Consider the following 20,182-nt stretch of genomic DNA (forward strand, 5'->3'; position numbering starts at 1 on the left):
AAGTGTGTGGGATACTTCTGCTACAAAAAATATTCTACTACATCTACAAAAAAAAAAAGAATGAAAATAACACTCAACCTTAAGTAAAACGGTGTACAGTAAAGCAAAAATTCAATGTACACTGGGGAACCCTAGTTCAGTTATAGACATCTGTATCACTTAGAGTGCAACAGTCAGGTAGTAAATAGGGGAATAGATTTTAACAAACTTATAAACCTTTAAATACAGACCTACTGTGAGATACAAAGTTGTTAATCGATGGTATATGCTTTTGTTGAAGCCATCAGCCTGCATTAGTTCAACTAATTTTTTTTAAATAATTGTTTAACATTGGAATTCCTGGTGAAAAACTAAAACCCCACCAATATGTGTAATGTCTTATCACCTGTGTGAGATGACACAATGTGTGTTTGTGTGGAAAGCCAAATGACAACTTGCAGAAGCACAATCCCAGTGCCACTTGCTGCAGATTGTCAGATTGCTACAGCAACACTTATATTACAGGATTCATTGACCCCAAGGGTGACAGCCAATCAACAGCAAATGCCAGACACAAGAACATAACAGCCTCATGCTTCTGAGCAGCAGCGGATCCTTAGATCAGATTCTCCACACGGAAGAACAGAGACGAGCACAGAAGATTAAACTCTAATTTAAAGGCCTCCTGAGGCCTCACTGGTATTTGGCTTCCTTATCACAGAGAGAGGAAACACTTCCAGTGTATTACACACTTCAAGGCGGAAAATGTGAAACAAATATAGCACAACTTTAATTAAAGTTCTTGCACTTAAGTTTAGGCTAATCGAAACAATGATGTTACATTCTAAATAAAGACTGAGCATTTCTAAGTGGTGAGTGTGTCTGATTTCAACTTTCATTCAGTCAGGAATGAAGGAACGAACGAACGAAAGACGGAAGGAAAGAGAGTCACCCTAGCAAAATGAAATGGACAGATTTTTCTAAGTTAAGGACAGAAGAAGCAGAAGTGTCTGACCTACTTGAATGTTTGTTCTTGTTCCTAGAGAGGGTGATATGGAGAGGAGAAAAAGAGGGTGTCCTAATTAAAAACCATCCTCTCTTCCTCATATTTTTTGTCCCTCTTTCCTCACACGATCAGGTCGTCATCGAAGACTAAATGGACTGCAGCCCAGAGGGCTCACACTGACCTGAAAACAGCTTCCCATGCACAACCACTCAAAATCAGTGACATTTGCGCACTACAAACTAGGTATGTAACGATACACTTGCAACCGGTTGAAAATCGATAAAAATGTGTGACGATTCAAGTCGGTTGAAATCAGGGCTGGACTGGTAATCTGGCATACCGGGCAAATGCCCGGTGGGCCGACGTGCTTTTTGGGCCGATACATCTAATATTTTTATTTTTAACAAAATTTTACGGACCATAAAACTCGTACATCGGCAGCCCATTCGTTTTGTTTTGTTTAATTGACGGCGCTGGGTTAGTGCCGATGTAATGCATTGGTCAAAAAAAAAATTAATATTTTTTTCCAATGACAGACCGGCCCATGAAACGCGTAGATCAGTGGCCCATTGGTTGTCTTCTTGATTGACACTGGGCTGGCCCAATCACATCTTGAAACACCTCCCCATTTGTGCTTTGAGTGAGCGTGCAGTGTCAAGTGTACTGTGTATCTGTCTATAGTCTGAGAGATGGAGAAGAAACGCAAGGAATGTGCAGAGAAACAGCGTGAAAAATAGATATAGGCCCTTCAAGCAGACGCTGTAAAATGTGTCAAAGTATATGTGTTTTCTGCAGCAGCAGGACCTTCATCAGCTCCATTGGCTGATGAGGAGGATAGTGAGGAGGATCAGGAGAGAGATAAGAAAGTGTAGAGTCTGTGGTAAGCAGAACTACTTTTTAAAACACTTTGGCTATGAGTGTAGGAACCCATTACCTAGTTACGCATTATTTCCACATCTGCATTGTTGACGATTACAGCAATTTACTAGAAGTTTAATGAGACGCGTTTGTATCCATGTTTTCCGCCAAAATAAAAGCTTGATGCAGTTTCCGTCAAAATAAAAGATCATGTGCTTATCTCTTTCAAGTTTATAAATTAGTACAAAACTAATTATGAAAGTTTTCTTTATTTTTCAGTGCATTTGTTTTACAATATATGGCTATTAGGCTACTATCTTGAGATAAAATATAACTATTATTATGTAGTAGTGTAATATAGTAAATATAGTTTTATACTAAAAGAGTTTTTTTTTTCTGTGTTTAATTTGCACACTAAAAATGGGTTGGAGCTTTTAATTTTTAACTCTCAAAGTGCACCAGATTGATGAATTTAACATTAAAATGCACACAAGTTTCTTATGGGGGGCATGCCTCCAAACCCCCCTAGAGGGAAAGGTCCACCCACCACAGTTTTACCAAAGATCCTGTGGGAAACACTGGTATTGCTATGCCAGTGCAGCTTATAGCTTGTTTTTTGATGCATCACTGCGGAGTATAGTTCAATTGTATTAATAAATTACAATTTTGTACTTATTTCATTTGTTAACTCTCACTCGTTCCTACTCACTCATTACATGCCACTAGTGGTTTTAATGAATAGGAGTTGAACATATTCAAGGGCGTGCAAAGATGGGTGGTGTTTATGATCATATGTAGTGGGCCAGTCTGGGCCAAAATGCCAGGGCCGATTTTCTGTCCCAGTCCAGCCCTGGTTGAAATGTTAAACGAATCGCGATAAACATTTTAAGCAGGGGTGTTTACTGTAGCCTACTGTGAAGTTGTGAACCTCGCTTTACAGGCACACTAGCAGCAAGCACACACTGGCGCGAAGCTAGCGAGTGTTTTCACTTCATTCATGGAACTTGAGCTTGTGTGAGCCAAGCTCAACTTCTATCCACCTGTTTCCGGGGGGCGCTACTGTAAAATAGAACGTGGGTGAAACTTCCTGTTAGGTGGCGTAAGTAGTAAATCAACGGTATTTTGTGTTACATAGCGAAGAGGTTAGGTATTTTTGAGTACATTTTTCTACTATTTAAAGTCGCAAACATTAATGAGAGATGTCACAACAACAACAACAACAGGTAACTTAAAATTTAATCTAATGTCAACTAGCTTGTTTTTTCCTTAGTTTTTCTTGAATTACTTATTAATATATGAAAAATATATGAAAAACATGATGGTACACAGGTAGCCTGATGTTTTTACCTCGCATAAACTTTTATTGTGACGAGCTTGGAGGGCACAATGGTACACAGTGACAGATGCTAATTTAATTTCCTCTATTAGTTAACATTTGATGTTACAGAATATCTATATTGATGATATTAAACGCAGTCTAGATGTTTTTCAAGACTCTGATGCCCCCTAATTGTTTTGTTTTATTGTGATGCAGGTTTCTGGGAACCCAGATCCTACCTCACAGACCTTTCATGATGCCCAGACACAGTGGTCAAACCCAACAATGGATGACCACACCTACTCCAAAGCACCTACCATCACATGTGGTATGACAACTGCCCCATCCACTGAGAGGACACTGCCTGTTGCAGATGTTGTTTTGAAAGACGATACAGACTGTCTGCTCTACACAGGGATTCCACTTCTCGAATTCAAAACCCTTGTGTCTTGCTTGCAACGCTTTGCCCCCACATCGTCAGCATTTTCAGCAGAGGACCAAATCCTCTTAACATTAATGAAGCTTAGACAGAACTTTGTTATTGCCGATCGCACACCCACGATCTCATTCCATGGCTGCCGCGCGAAACAATAAAAGCCACTTTGCCGCAAATTTTTAAGGACAATTTCCCCAACACAACTTGTGTCATTGACTGCAAAGAAAGTGTCTTGCAGAAGGCTAAAAATCTGGACTCAAGAACTGAATCTTATAGTCACTACTATGTAAACAATACTGTCAAGTATCTAGTAGCAATTGCTCCCTCTGGTAGGGTTATGTACATTTCAGAGGCTTACAGTGGCAAATGTAGCGATAGATTCATCACACAGAACTCTGGGTTTCTCGACCATTTGCGTGCTGGAGATGAGGTGATGGGGGACCGTGGCTTCACAATCAGAGATCTGCTAGAGGAACGGAATGTTCGTTTGATCATGCCAGCTTTTACGCGCAAGAAATGCCAGCTGACAAATGAGCAGGTCACTCGCACAAGACGCATTGCTAATGTCCGCATACACATTGAGCGAGCAATCAGACGTCTTAAGGTGTACAAGATCCTCTCTCAAAATGTGCATATTCGTTTTGTCCCTAAAATCGACAGAATACTAAAAATCTGTGCAGCACTCGTAAATCTGCGAGGAGAGCTTATTTCTAGAACATAGACACCATATCTTACACAATCAGCTTGAGCTTATGTTCAATTCTCTCTATAACTTTATCAACTGTATAAACCAATACACAACTTTTACTTGCACTGTTTTTTTTCTAAACTGTTGTAATTATTCTTATTTGTTTTGATTATTTTAATTTCTTCTATGTAAAGCACTTTGAATTACCATTGTGTATGAAATGTGCTATGTAAATAAACTTGCCTTGCCTTGATATACCAACACCTTTTCTATTAGTTGTTGTTTTATAGACAGCTATTTTCTTTTTGCTGTGTAAATTTAAATTCTTAATATTTTTCAATCTCGTAATATTCTGCAAAAGAGAGAAGTGTGTGTACTTTCACAGTATAGTATTGCTATTTTTATTTAATGAAATGTTCTGAATACAACTGTTAACCAAATGTGCAAATGACATTAATTTATTCTTATAAATAAATTCAAAAGCCAATGACTAAGTGTCTAATATGTTTTTATTCAGTGTGTATTTTTATTTTATTTTAATTGTGGTTTGTTTCCCCCACAACTGAAACCATGCCTTTATAAGCCATGTCTTTATATACCATGCCTATATATTATAATAATATTGAGAACAGTGTAAACATTCCCCCAACTACGCATTAAACATCTGCAGGTATGTTGGACAGAGATGGATTTTCTTGTCAGCAAAATCATCAGCCAATCTAAGTGGAATGTGAACAAAGAAGAAGTTCTGCAGCTGTTGCACTTGTGCATCTGTGTAGTGCTTATCAAATGGAATCTCCAATTCGATGTCCTCACTTGGTGTCCAGATGACTAGCTTGCAACTTTGTAGGCCCAGACACATCATTGTCAGTTGTGTCTGAAAGACATTGTTGATTCTTGCATTGTTGATGTGCCTGGATAAATGTGGTATGGCCTGTGATGGTTAAAATGAATGTTCTTCACCTTCCTCATTCTTCTTCGCACCTGAATTCCACTTCCTTTTTTTTACATCAGTGCATGCCATCCCTGTCTTTCCCTGCCTGACTGCATTCTCAACCTAAATTGAATTCAATTTTTTATTATCCAACAATATTAAAATAAATATTTTAAGTCAAGGCTACTGTGAAGCAACACATACAGAACATGGATGACACACAGTAAACATTTCAGTTTAGTACATTTATTAATTAAAAAAAAAAATACAATAATACACAATACAATAATACATTTTGTGCCCTTAATTGTCCTAACTTTACTGACCTTCCACAAAAGTGCTGCTGCATGACTACAAGAGCGTCCTGGCCCTGCAATACATGAACAACCCGCTGTCTGTACTAGTTATGTGTCGTTCATGAACGATTCGTTCATTTTGAACGAATCTTTAATATGACTCGGGACTACCGAGTTGTCTCAGAGAGTGATTCGTTCATTTTGTGTTGACCGCGCATGCGCGCAACATCGCATAAGGTACATGAAGTCATAAATGATTAGTTCATCTTTCGCGAGTCTTCGGGTTCGGCCGGGTCCGAGTCTTTCGTTCTTCCTGTCAGTCCCATTAGAGACTATGCTGTCAGTACCGGAAAGAGAAATGATTAGTTCGTCTGGCTCGGGTTCGGCCGGGTCCGAGTCTTTCGTTCTTCCTGTCAGTCCCATAGAGACTATGCTGTCAGTACCGGAAAGAGAAATGATTAGTTCGTCTGGCTAGGGTTCGGCCGGGTCCGAGTCTTTCGTTCTTCCTGTCAGTCCCATAGAGACTATGCTGTCAGTACTGGAAAGAGAAATGATTAGTTCATCTCTTCGGTTTCGAGTCGTTCGTACTTCAAGTCAGACTCACAACCCCATAGCACTATGCAGAGACAAAAATGATTAGTTCATCTTTCGAGTCTGAGTCCTTCGTTCTTTTGTCACGTGACAGCTGGTATCTCTCGCATCAATTAAAACATTAGATTCGTATTATTGACTGCGTCTGAATGTACATTGTTTTATATGTTGGGAATTAATATAGGCTACAATTATCAAAATATATGTACAATAAACATCATCTGGAAAAATAAAAAAGGTCCATCTTATTATTGTCCCTGTCCATCTCTTTTTTTTATTGTTAATGTGTTTTTAGTTTTTATTATTCTTATTGTTGTTATTAGGATATATATTTATATAAACGTGTGTGTGTATATAAATAAATAAATATATATATATATATATATATATATATATATATATATATATATATACACACACACACACACACACACACACACACACACACACACACACACACACACACACACACACACACACACACACACACAGAGAGAGTTTAGCCAATGGTTGAGTTGAATTGCAACTGTCACTCAAGGCTGTCACCAAGGGGACAGTGACCCTTTCACACCCATCCCCCATTGTTTTGCACAAGGTGAGGAGCAGAGAAGAGACAGATCAGGACAATGTTGAGCTCTAGAAAAAGGAGTGATGTTTGGACTCATTTTGTTGCAACTTCGGCCACTGAGGCAAAATGCAACATCTGCAAGAAAAACTTTTCCACTAAAGGAGGAAGCGCTTCAAATTTGAGAAGACACTTGAAAAGCTCACATCCAACTGTGCTGTTAGCACAAGTTAGAACAGAGATTGAAGATGGTGGCCCTGCAGCAGCTGGAGCTGTGTCCACCACCAGCACCTCTTCTGCTGGATATTCAACTTCTTTGGCTGGCACCTCATCTGCAGAATCCAGTATACCAGCAGCACCCACCACCATCCAAGGAGCAGTTAGGTCAAGGAGGCCACAGCAGCAAACATCTATGAGTAGTTTCATAATGCGTCCAATGGATCCGTTAAGACAGAGCAAACTAGATGAGGCTCTGGTCAAAATGATTGCTTGTGACTTTCAGCCCTTTTCTATAGTGGAGGATAAGGGCTTTAAGGAATACTCACATCTTCTGGACCCATCATACAGCCTACCTAGCAGAAAAACTCTAACAAAAACTGTAATGCCTAGGCTGTTTGAGAAGTTAAGAGCTGACGTCATGGACACAATCAAGAGTGCATCTGCTGTATGTCTTACAACAGACTGCTGGACCTCTGTGACTTACATGGCTGTGACTTGCCATTTCATAGAGGACTTTCAGATGACCTCTTATCTCCTGGACTGCTTTGTCTTGACAGACAGACACACTGCTGCTTACCTGGCAAGTGAGCTGACCAGGGTTACAAATGAATGGGGTGTGGTTGACAAAATTGTAGCCTGTGTCACAGACAATGCCAGCAACATTGTTTCAGCCCTGAAAGACCACCTCCACTGGGATCACGTACCTTGTTTTGCACATTTATTGAACCTCATTGTGAGAGCTGCACTGAAAGAGGTCCAAGCAATATTGCAAAAGGTCAAGACAACTGTTGAGTTCTTCCATAGAAGCACAGTTGCTTCAGATAAGCAGAAGGCCACGCAAAAACAGATGGGTCAAGAGCAGCTGCGCTTAAAACAGGATGTGGCCACAAGGTGGAATTCAACATTTTATATGTTAAAAAGATTTATTGAAATCAAAGAGCCAATCATCTCCACCCTGGCTCTCACTAATGCATCTCTGCCAACCTTGTCGCCTGATTAATGGGAAATCTGCAGAGAAATCGTGGATATTATTCATCCATTTGAGGAGGTCACTACAGAAGTGAGTGCAGAAAAGTAAGTATTTTTTATATTTAAATTTTTTGATTATCATTCATATATATATATATATATATATATATATATATATATATATATATATATATATATATATATATATATATATATATATATATATAAAACATTTTAAACTCTATATTTCTTAATCATGCATGTATTTCTATGTGGAATATTGATTTTGGCTTTGTTATATACAGTATGTAAACAATTGTAAATTTTTTGTAGGTTTGTGACTGCCTCCAAAATAATTTTGATGACCAGAGGTCTTCGGAGGATTGTGGCCCGGAATCAAAGGAATCCATCCAGATTTGAACCTGTAAAAAAACTGGTGGACACCCTAATGTCAGAACTGACTAAAAGGTTTGGCAGAGTGGAGCTCATTTACCCCTTTTCCACCAAGGCAGAGCTGGTGCTGGTTCGGAGCCAGAGCCTAGTTTCAATTCGGTTCTTTGGTTTTCCACACGCAAAGCACCAGCTCCGAACCAGGAAAAGTGGTTCTTAAGTAGCACCAAATCATTGCTGGTCTAGAACAGAGCCAAGTAAGAACAACTTGCGTCAGGGGCTGGGGGCGGGGTTACCGTGACCAACAAGACGAATAGAAACTTGTGACCGCCATTTTTAAATAGCAGCTAGTCGTGCTAATAGCAGCTCGATTATAAATATCCGTCTATGTAAGTTACGGCGAGCTGCACAAACGCGTTGGACTCCGATGTATTTTGTTAACCCATGAGCATCCATAGTATTGCAACGTCCGTTATTGTTGATGGCTTGTTCGAGATGCATCGGAGCGGCGCGGACCGATCGGAGCTGCGGGAGTGTTTGGAGAACATATGACTCCTTGTGCTTTTAGATCGCTATCGCAGTGCTTTGATGTCATGCGGAGATCGATCTGCGAGAAGCCGATGCATCTCGAACAAGCCTGGCGTACTGTTTGGCGCTACCGCACTAGCGTTGCTGGGCAACATGAGACGTATACAGTGACGTAAGATCTGGCTCTGTTGTGGCTCTCTAGCCGGTGGAAAGGCAAATCGGTTCTTATTAAGCTCGTCAGTCGAACCCACTCTGAACCAGCTTTGGCTCTGAACCAGCACGCGGTTCTTGTTGGTGGAAAAGGGGTATTCGAGAAACTTGCTGATGCAACTTGCTTGGATCCAAGGTTCAAAAAGCAAGCCTTTGTCAACCTTCAGGCAGCCGAAGACACAGTGAAAAGGGTTACAACAGCTGCAGCAGCTATTAACCCAACTCAGAGTGAAGAGGAGAATCCTCCAGATTCTGGTGTGACTTCCAGTGCAGGGGCCATGTTTTGGGAAGACTTTGATGAGAGGGTAGCAAGCTTGAGGCCTTCTGCTACCACTTCAACTACATCAGATGCTATGGTTGAGAATGAGATGTGGGCCTACCTTGCGGAGCCACTCTTACCCCGCACATCGGACCCTCTGGCATGGTGGAAGAGATGTTCACCTGTTTATAAAAGCCTTTCTGAGGTCATGAAGGCTAGACTTTGCATTGTGGCCACATCTGTACCATCTGAAAGAGTATTTTCTAAGACTGGGCAGATTATCTCAGACAGAAGAAACAGGCTCACCCCAGGCAAGGTCCGGGAGCTTGTTTTTTTGAATGCAAACATGCCTTAAAGCAGGCCCTAAATATATAGCCACAGTGTGTTTTAAAATTATTTCTTTTTTTTATTTATTTGAAAAGCCTGGCTTATTGTGCAATATTGTGTTAGGCTTTATATTGTGATTTAAGTTATATGGTTATGCTCTGTGGCTTTATAGTGTCCTTTTAATTTTAATTTATTTTTTATTTATTTTTATTTAATTCCTTTTTGGATAGTTATCCAATTTGTTTTAAAGCATTGTTGGCAAAAAAATAAACAAACAATAAACATCCAGTCAATAGTGTGTACAGTGTTGTAATAAGCTATGTTACAAAGGTGTAGGTTTCATAGCTTTATTAAATAACTGCACAATTAAGTTATATACTGTGACTTTTCACAAAACAACTCGTAAACTTTTTAGGTGATTTTTTATGGACTAAAAAACATAGTGAATGGAAAAATGCATGAATACTACATTCTACATTACTACATTCAATGTTATAGAAAATAATCTTCATGACAGAAATTCACAAATACATATGAAAAAAGATACAATTTGAGACCAGAAACGAAACATGTAACTGTAAAAGTAAAAATAAAATAAAAAAACTAACTACAGCTTGTTTGTAAGAAGGATGTGAATTATGAACTAGGTTAAGTACTATTTAATAGGGCTGTCACGTGACAAAAGAACGAAGGACTCAGACTCGAAAGATAAACTAATCATTTTTGTCTCTGCATAGTGCTATGGGGTTGTGAGTCTGACTTGAAGAACGAACGACTCGAAACCGAAGAGATGAACTAATCATTTCTCTTTCCGGTACTGACAGCATAGTCTCTATGGGACTGACAGGAAGAACGAAAGACTCGGACCCGGCCGAACCAGAGCCAGACGAACTAATCATTTCTCTTTCCGGTAGTGACAGCATAGTCTCTAATACCCCTTTTCCACCAAAAAAGAACTGGTTCGGAACTGGTGCTGGTTTAAAGTTGGTTCAGAGTTGGTTCAACTTGTGAACCTTCTGAGAACCGGTTTGTTTTTCCACTGACTAGAGCGCCCAGCGAACGACGTCGTTACGTCACTGTGTACCATACATCCATACATCTTAGACATACATCTTAGCTAGAAACGCTTGCAAGTACAACATTACTTTGGGATTATCTCTAACTCGTGTACCAAGAAGGCTTTAAAAACAATTGAAATATATAAGTCTGTTAATCTTTTCCTTTGATATGTAATCTTTTCTGATTAGTTATGTACCCCTGTCTTGTCTTTTTTTTCTTTCCGTTTATTTGTTCTGTGTGGTGACTGTTTTCTTCTTTGCTTACATAATGTTTTCAATAAAAAAAATTAAAAAAATAAAAAAACTAGAAACGCTTGCGCCAACTTCAAGCATAACAATTACAATGGCGGACAACATCGTGTTTCTGCAAATGTTTCTCCTGGCTTTGCGGTCAGAAAAGATGTTTCGAACACATCTAAACCTGCTCCCAGCCCCCGCCGCATGACGTGGTAAAAGAACGGTTCTCTGGTTCTAGTCCAGCAAAGAGTTGGTGCCGCATTGGAACCAGTTTTCCTGGCCGAGAACCGGTTCTTTGGCTGTCGAAACACAAAGAACTGGTTCGCGAGTAGGCACCGGCTCCGAACCGGCTCTCAAAATGCTTTTGTTGAAAAGGGTAATGGGACTGACTGGAAGAACGAAAGACTCGGACCCGGCCGAACCCGAAGACTCGCGAAAGATGAACTAATCATTTATGACTTCATGTACCTTATGCGATGTTGCGCGCATGCGCGATCAACACAAAATGAACGAATCACTCTCTGATTGCATTGGCTGCTGTGTCACACCACACGGCCCACACACACAGACACTGACGAGTCGACATCGACAACTAAGTAACGTTTTGAAGTTCGAACCCGATGACACAAGAGGCGGAGAAAAAGGAGGTGAGGTGAACTAACTGCAATAGCTTGAACTTAAGATCCAATTAATAAATTAACATTTCGGTTTCTTATAAATTGGCTTTGGCTGCATTACCCTATAGTTTATTTTATTTATTTTAAATTGAATCAACATTTTCGTAAGTAGACTAACTTGATGTTTTGGGCTATTTAACATGACATTTAATTATATTCTGGTGAAATGAACGAAATGACTCGAAAAAAGATTCGTTCATTTTGCTGAACGAGACTCAAAGATCCGAGTCAGTAAAATTGATCCGAACTTCCCACTACTAGTCTGTACTTCAAATGCCACTGAAACTAGCACCCAAGCCTTATGATGCGTTACATGCAAACTCTGGCTCGGCTCAATGTCAGCTTTTAGATACGCAAGGTCGTTTCCGACGTCCTTAAACAACACTCGACCGACTTTATCACTGTGTAGATATTGATATGCCTCTGAGCTTTTCAGGTTGCTCATCGCCTTACCATCACAGGCTACTGAATCTACAAAATAGCTAAAAATGTTACCATACGTGATACGAGGCCACTTCTTCACGTCATCCTCCCAACCATCTACCGCGGATGGTAAAGGTACTGTTATATCATCCCTTTTAATTTTGTTGAGGTTGTGTTCCCACATCATTAAGGGTGTCAAAGGGTGATCGAAATTAATTCACAAACTCAAAAATCGAAATAAAAAATGGAATCGTCGATACTGCCACGCCCCCATGTCGCGCCCGTGATGGAAAGTTCGGATCGTTTTACTGACTCTATTGTTCAATCTCGTTCATCAAAATTAACTACTCTTTTTTTCTAGTAATTTCAGGGGCTTTAAATGTTATACTTTTAACAGGCAAATTTTAACAGGTGAGTCCTCTAACTTGGATTCTATGCCCGAGCTTGGCCGATATTTCCCGTCACTATCCTCGGGCCGGGCTCTTGATCTATAGACGTGCACTCCCAACGCAATAGAGTGCGGCGCGGGACTAGATTTGATGGCCGAGTGCGAGCGCGGGCGTCAATGCACTCACTCTGTGTGTGCGGGAGAATAAAAAGATTCGCGGGACTCCCGCAAAATAGAAATATCTATGAATAAAACATATAAAAACTAATAAATTTTTTTCATCTGTTGTAAAAAAGCAACAAGAACAACTAAAACAAAATAGAAACGATTTACAGGCCAGAGTTTCTATTTATAACATGTTTGCAGCGTTGAGCGATTTAGCCAATCACAGACATATGTGTTGATTTCTTGAACGCAATGACCAATCAGAAGCATTTAAGATAGACTCTCCTCACCGCTCAAAACTGACTTTTTGTTCAGTGCTGAATTCTGTACGCTGGCAAATCCTCTAATTATAACAAACAAAGTGTAGGCTATATATTATGAAAGATTCATTGTGCAGTCAGCTTCACTGATAATAACAGAGATGTGTGAGATAGCGATGAACTGATGTCAGCTTTTTAGGAGCAACAGCAACCTGTGCTTAAAAAAAAAAAATCGAGAATCGAATCTAACCGTGACCTTAGAATCGAAAATGTAATCGAATCGAGGATTTGGAGAATCGTGACACCCCTGCACATCATTAAGTTTGGATTGCTAAATCTTGAATGACGGTCAACTAATGAATGAATGAGTGTCAACTCCTGCTTGTTTACTTCGAACCGGAAGTCGCGCCCACTTTTGACGCAATGCCTCATGGGACGTAGGAAACTTGTGGATAGGAATGGACTGAAAACGCTCGGTTTGCTCAGCTCGCGCCGCGCCAGTGTGTGCCTCACTGGTGTGCATGCGCCGTCAAACACATGGCGACGGCAAGCGTAGATATTGACTCATCAAATCGGAGGTGTGGCGGCATTTTGACTTTCCGTAGACTAATAATAATCACCACCGTGAGAAGCACAAGTCACCTCCGTTTTCATGTAAAAGGCATTAATACGACAAGTGCGAGAGCCACGGAGATCACAAGGTGCATCAGTGTTTCCGTGGCATCCAGGTGTAGTATTTATTTTACGATCTCTTTCTCTAAATGTGTACATGGATATATATATATTTTTTATATATAGAATTTATGATGGTTATGGCATATTTTTCCAAATGTGTGTGTTTTTTTTTTACTCTTGCTAGTGTAATGATACAAATTATAACAAAATTAAAACCCCTCTAAATGTGGTACTAATTTTACATAGTCTTTTACTTAGTGTGGGAAGGTACCAGTGTCCACCCTCTTGACCAGACAGACAGAAAGACTGAGTTGAAACAACCTTGAAGGGATTTTTTTTTCAATTTCAATGTAGTTATTTTATTTGACAAATATATTTCAAAATGAAAAAGAAATGTGCAGCATTTTGTCTGAGAATTAATAAAAGGGACACTTTTTCATTTATAATTTCTTAAATTAATCACTTGTTAAAAAAATCGTGAGAAAATCGTATCGTGAAACCAGTATCGTGAATCGTATCACATCGTGAGTTGAGTGAATCGTTACATCCCTACTACAAACTGATCTTGGAGCAGTCAGAAAGAGAGCGAAAAGATAGACCCTGCTAGTTTGGACATTTTCGGTCTTTATTTTTTAACAGCAGTGTCGTAAATCATATATAATTCTAAATGCTCTTTTTTTCCAGTATAGAGGATTAGAGGTCGACCGATAGTGGATTTTAGCGATACCGATATTTAGCTTTGATCGTAAATGCCGATAACCGATAATTCAACCGATATTTTTTAAAATGGATACTGGATAAAAAACAAACCTCACAAGTAAATATAAAATAATATAATATGAAAAAATAAATATATAAATATGAATATATTAAAATAAGAAGTTCTACAGAATTAACTCTATATAGAAAATAATTTAAACATTAAAATATTACCAGTTTCGTTAGCTATAACCTAGAAACATACGTAAATTTCATAGGTAACATTTTGCAAGTCGCATTTGTTAACAAGGATGTATTAGCTAGCTTTCATGAACTATATGCATTATGCAATATACGTTTTTACTGCATGTATTAATATGAGCAATACAATTGAACCTTTATCATTCATGTTAGCTCATAGTACATTAACTAAGGTAATAACAGATAAAATAAGAATTAAAACTCCATTTCAAATGCATTAGTAAATGTTGAAATTAACAAACTAACAATGAATAATACTTCTACAACTTTTATTAACCTTAGGTAATGCTAAAAATGTAATCTTACTGTAAAGTGTTACCATTTCATATACTTCCAGAGAGTCATGCTTAAAGATGGCAACTAAAATTTAATAAAGACCTATATTACGTATACGTAATATAGCCTATGTATTGTCTCTCACTCTATTTGCTTCTATTTTAGAACACTTGATGATTATCTAATCAAAATAACAAGATGTATTGTAGTGATAAAAAAAAGAACTTAAATCGAACGCGTTTCTGATTTGTTTATGTTTCTGTCGGCTAGCTTACATGAACATATCAATGTTGAGAAAGCAATCACGTCACTTGTTTTAAATATGCAACTTCGTCGGCTAATGAATGCATAAAAGTGACCAGCTGGATATAAAATACTGCAAATAGATGGTAAAAATTGCAACAAAACATTTGGGTCAGGTCTGCGTGTGTTTTTGTCACATTGTTTAAACCACTTGACTGAGGAACTAATGTTAGAGTCCTCTCAGCCTCGACGGTAAAAATACTTCTGTTCTTTCTCTGTTGATGCAGCATCTAGTCAACAAATTAATTACTTTATAATGATATGGCAATATACTTTAGTGTTATGTATTCATACCGTTTCGCTGTCGGTGTTTTAAATGCGCGTCTGAAGTGTCAGCGCTCTCTGTGCTGCGTGTTCTCTCCTTGCTGTGCGCAGCCTCACGTGCTAAAGTAAACAACTCAGCCAGTGATAGTTTGTTATTTGTCCTCTAGAGGCCGCTCTCGCTCTGTATAATGCCAGCAGTCTCTTCTCAGCGCTCTCCTACTGTGTAATGACTCCGCACACTTCTCAGCCGCTCCAGCAACGGAAGCAACCCGGAAAAACTATCGGTGTGGATTTTTACCGATAAGGATAGTTCCACCAATCAACTATCGGTGCCGATTAATCGGCAAAACCGATGAATCGGTCGATCTCTATAGAGGATCGGCTTTCCTTTTTCAGCAGAACAACACTTGGGAATCCAGTATTGATGCTGCCCTCTGTGAGATCAAGGGTTTTTAAACTTATTTAGGACACTTCTTTAGGAACAGAGACAGAGCAGGGAACCCAGAGGGGGATGGGATCAGAAAGGACCATGAGCTGAGATTCTGAACTGGGGTCATCCGAAATGCAATGTTGCCCACAAGACAGCATTTCATTTTGAGCATTACATTTAGCATTAGTAATCAGACACTTTAAGTAGAGGAACACTTGGATCCACAAGCAAGGACACCGATTTGTTAGTTATAGGTGTGAGATCTGTCTCTGTCATTGTGACGTTAAAATATTTCCAAAGTACTGTTAAAAGTTTGGAACCAGCGTTAAACTGCAATATATTGAATGGTTCATCCAATAGTACAGTTTAAACACCTGCTTTCTATTTTAAAATATTAATTCTTGTGATGGCAAAGCTGAATTTGGCGTTGAAGACGCATTTTCTAATTATTATGACAGTTGAAAATGTTTGTGCTTCTTAATATTTTTTGTGGAAACCATTCAAAAGCTACAACATTTATTTCAAATAGAAATGCCTTGTAAGATTATAAATGTCTTTAATTTCACTTTTGGTCAATTTAATGCATCCTTGACAGTTTTTTGTTGTTGAATATTTTTGACATCACCTGCAGCCACTGAGGGCAAGACAGACCTCACACTTCTATCAAATCGGTGTCCTTGCTGGTGGATCCTAGCGTTCCTCTACTTCATAAGTTGTAATACCACAGGAGGAGAAAACAGCCCAAAGGACACAACAGCATACAGACAGTCCTCCAGGACATCAACTTGTTTTTAGCATGCAGGAAACCACCCTCAAAAACATTCTGCTTATGTAAGATAAAAGCAAACAAACAAAACTCCCTGTTCGTCAACGCTCAGTAAACACATTTAATAATTAATTTACAGATAAAATGTCAGTTCTGTTTTAATTATTACATTTTTTTAGCGTGCAGAGTTTGCATTACACATACTGTATGCCCACTAAAGCACTAAAGACTGCTTCCGAATTACACCAGCGTGCCTCACTTTGATGTTCGGACAGCAAGCTGAAAAATGACCCATATCGACCTGCACCTCTCATTCACAGAGAGAAATGTGGCTGCGAGCCCACACCTGTTGGCACTGCTGAGGCGGCACAACAGACTCTCTAGTCCCTACTAGCATGACTTGGCACACTCAAACATTCTTATCAAGTGAGACTGATGCTCTTCAGACCCTCCACTCTTTTTCTCCATCAGTTTCAGTCACACTCATCATCAGATAAAAAAATAAATAAAATTATTAATAATATATATATATATATATATATATATATATAAGCAAGCAGTAATTCAATGCATGCAATAAATATTACCATCCTCAGTAAGCCCAAAGATTCTGTCTGGGTAGCTCTGTATGTTTTTAGCCATGGCTGTTGAGATGTAAACACTGTCCTTACATGGAGGTGGTCTGTTTCAGAGAGAATAGCTCAGAAATTCCTGCTGAAATATGGCCTCTTCCTTCCCAAACACATTGAGTGAGTTTTCCTATAGGCAACTGCTTCAAACACAAACACCTGGATCATTCCTGTCTAACAAGTTTTGAACACTTCACTTTAAGTAGCCTACAAAACAGACCATAACCAGCTGTTTCTGTCCAAAACACACATGGTTTAATGACAAACAAGAAAATCCAGGTAATAACAATTTCTTAGAAATGTAATCATTTACTGTGCGTTCACACCAGACGCGAATTGAGCGTCAAAATCGCGCTTGCCGTGTGTAGTTATACACGTGTACACTTTTAATCCATTTGTGCATCAAGAGAGAAATTGACGCGAGTAAAAAACAAAAGTTTGAAGTGAAATTTCCACGCGTCGGAGGCGAAATCTGTTGGCGGACATCTTTTTACAAGATGACTAATGTTGATCGAGCATTCATCGAGAGAGTCACCGCTCTGTATTTGCTCTGGAGAGCAGAACAGCGGCGTAGGGATAATCGTCGCCGTATTTGGGTCCACCAAATTCCAGACCCTTCGGAGGTGAACTCAGTTTGGCGAGTTTCACCATTTGCTCCAGGAGCTGCGCCTGGATGACGGCCGCTTTCAGCCTGTCCCACGCCCAGTTTGATGACCTGTTGTCCCAAATCAGAGCGAGGATCATCCTCGCCCTCACCCACCTAATCTGTAATTTATTTTTGTTTTGTTTTGTTTGGCTACTACAAAAGTGATTAAACTGTCCTGTGATTTTTTCCCCCTCACACAACACGAACTATGTTCTTGCACTAAAGTAGCCTATGTTGGTTCTCTTTATATTCATAATAATGTTTCATATAATCTAGATTAGATATGGAATAAATAGCATACAAAATTAATGTCTCGTATATTAAAATTAAGTTTTTATGTGATAAATATTTACTTCACCACGTGACAGCAGCAAGCTGGCTCCTGATTGGTTAACGCGGCGCGAATTGACGCAGCAGTACAGATTTTTCAACTCGGGTGTCAGACGCGAATTCGTGTCAAACTCGTGAATGCACAAAAAGCACTAAATAAATCATTAGCGCGTGACGCGCCAGATGGTAAATTCACGCTATTCTCGTCTACCTCATTCGCGCCGCAAGAATTTTTTACGAGCGTAACACGTCTTTGCATTGACTTAACATTGAAATCACTCGTGCTAGACGCTCTATTCACGTCCGGTGTGAACGCACCATTACACTAAAGATGGTTTTATACATTTTTTCAAAAACACTGATTATGTTTTCAAAAAACAATTTGGCTAAAGTCAGCATGAAACAGAAGTTCTGATACAATAGTCTTTTCTTCCCTGTACATATCCATATATACGAGAGAAACTGCTTTCCAAACAAGACTAAATGTAAAGGGGTGGGGGATGGGGTTAGGAGGTACAGTTCCATCTGGAATTTATTGGATCACTGTGTTTGCTATTGCTGTGATCCCATGTGAGTGACAGGTTGTGAAAGGATGTCATGGTGACTTTAATCAATTTCAAGTAGCGTAAACATCAAGCATAAAGTACGAATTTTCCTTAGTGAAAAAAAAATTCATATCTAAAAAATACATTTTCAAATATAAACACTTTCAAAAGCGTAAATAAAATTAAAATGTTTACGTTTATCTGCTTATGTATCTTACAACAGAAACAATAACCACCAATTATTCTAGCCTTCTTTTTTTATTGCATTTTTCGTTCCACATACTCTCAACATCCTTATGGACTTTCGGTCAGCTGTATTTCGAGGCAGGTCATGTGACGTCGACATGGCGGCGTTCAGGAGGAGGCGACCAGCTCCATATACAGTACAAAAATAATCTTCCCATCGAAGACTGGAGTATTCATCTCACGTAAGCGTACACTTTAATAGGCCTTCAAAGTTATTTGTAAAGTTTTACAATTAATAAAAACGTATTAAGTACCAATTGTATCAATCCCTTCAAAATAAATGGCTATCACGTCACTGACCCAAAAAGTAAAAAGTTTGGCATGAACGCACAACTAGCGCACAATTCTGTAACACGAACCCACACTAAGAGCTGCTGAGACTTGAAAAACATGAGCTGAAAGTTAGTTATTTTATTTCGAGGCGCGGTCTTTCATCATCTTCCAAGTTTCACCAAGAAACACTTATCTGTATGTCTATACGAGCGGATTTTAGTGTATCGTTGACATCTCTGAACTGATCTACGGCATTGTGAGCCTAAACACAACGATGTGGGGTGTTCAACAGGGGTGTTGTCTCACACTCCCAAGCTAGATCCATCTGAATCTGGTGTTGTGGTCAAAAACAAACACTGCGATACCGTGCTGCGTGTGAGAACAGGTGGTGTGACCACCGTAAACACACCACAACTTCAGCGACGTTTTTGTGTCCTCATAAGTCACAATCAAAATATTTTCCCTGGCTTTTTAAGAAACATGTCAAGTTGTTGATCTTCATAAAAGACGCTTTTCTGAAGCCAACACCTACTTCTTTTCTCTCCGCAGAAGTGTTAAACCGTGAAAGGGCTCTTGCTTGTTCCACTATCTAATCAAAACTAATAGCAACGCAAATGCTTTCGAAATCAACTCTTACCTTTTGATCAAAATGAAGTTTCAGCGCTGAAGGTTTCCTTTTTCTCTGGCGCAGTGTATGTGTGTGTTCAAGTGTTTGGCTGGCCGTGGAGGAGAGGAGGACTCGGAGCGCTGCCGTTAGATCCTCCCACAGACTATGGACACGCGCTGCTGGAGTTGTCTATGCCCAAATGCAATTGGCTCGAAGGGAGGAGCTGGCTCTCACGGCCCCGCCCCTCAGCCGTTGAAATAAAATGACATCATTGGCACGAGCGTTGGCAGGGGGTTAAGGTGTCGGCGCATTGCCTGCGAGGAAGATCAGTTGAATTCCAAATACCATATGCAGTTCTGTAAAATTCGTGAACGAATCAGTCTTTAATTAATCGGTTTAACCCATGGTCGAACATTCCCTCAAAACCGGTTTGAATGAAACATTCACGAAT

At 39.4% G+C, this 20,182-nt stretch overlaps 1 protein-coding gene across 1 annotated transcript in view; it reads right to left on the reverse strand.

Annotated features, from left to right (window-relative positions):
- Positions 1-19,928, reverse strand: part of rhocb (ras homolog family member Cb) — a 35,243-nt gene extending 15,315 nt beyond the window's left edge. Inside the window, exon 1 of the mRNA XM_077223050.1 lies at positions 19,762-19,928. The gene's annotated coding sequence lies outside the window, so the exon portion shown is untranslated. The remainder of the gene's footprint in view (positions 1-19,761) is intronic.
- Between the last annotated feature and the right edge of the window lie 254 nt (positions 19,929-20,182).

This window comes from Siphateles boraxobius, unplaced genomic scaffold (genome assembly GCF_051911475.1).
Source record: "Siphateles boraxobius isolate OS27281-9 unplaced genomic scaffold, OSU_SipBor_1 9, whole genome shotgun sequence".
In the NCBI taxonomy this organism is placed as follows: domain Eukaryota; kingdom Metazoa; phylum Chordata; class Actinopteri; order Cypriniformes; family Leuciscidae; genus Siphateles; species Siphateles boraxobius.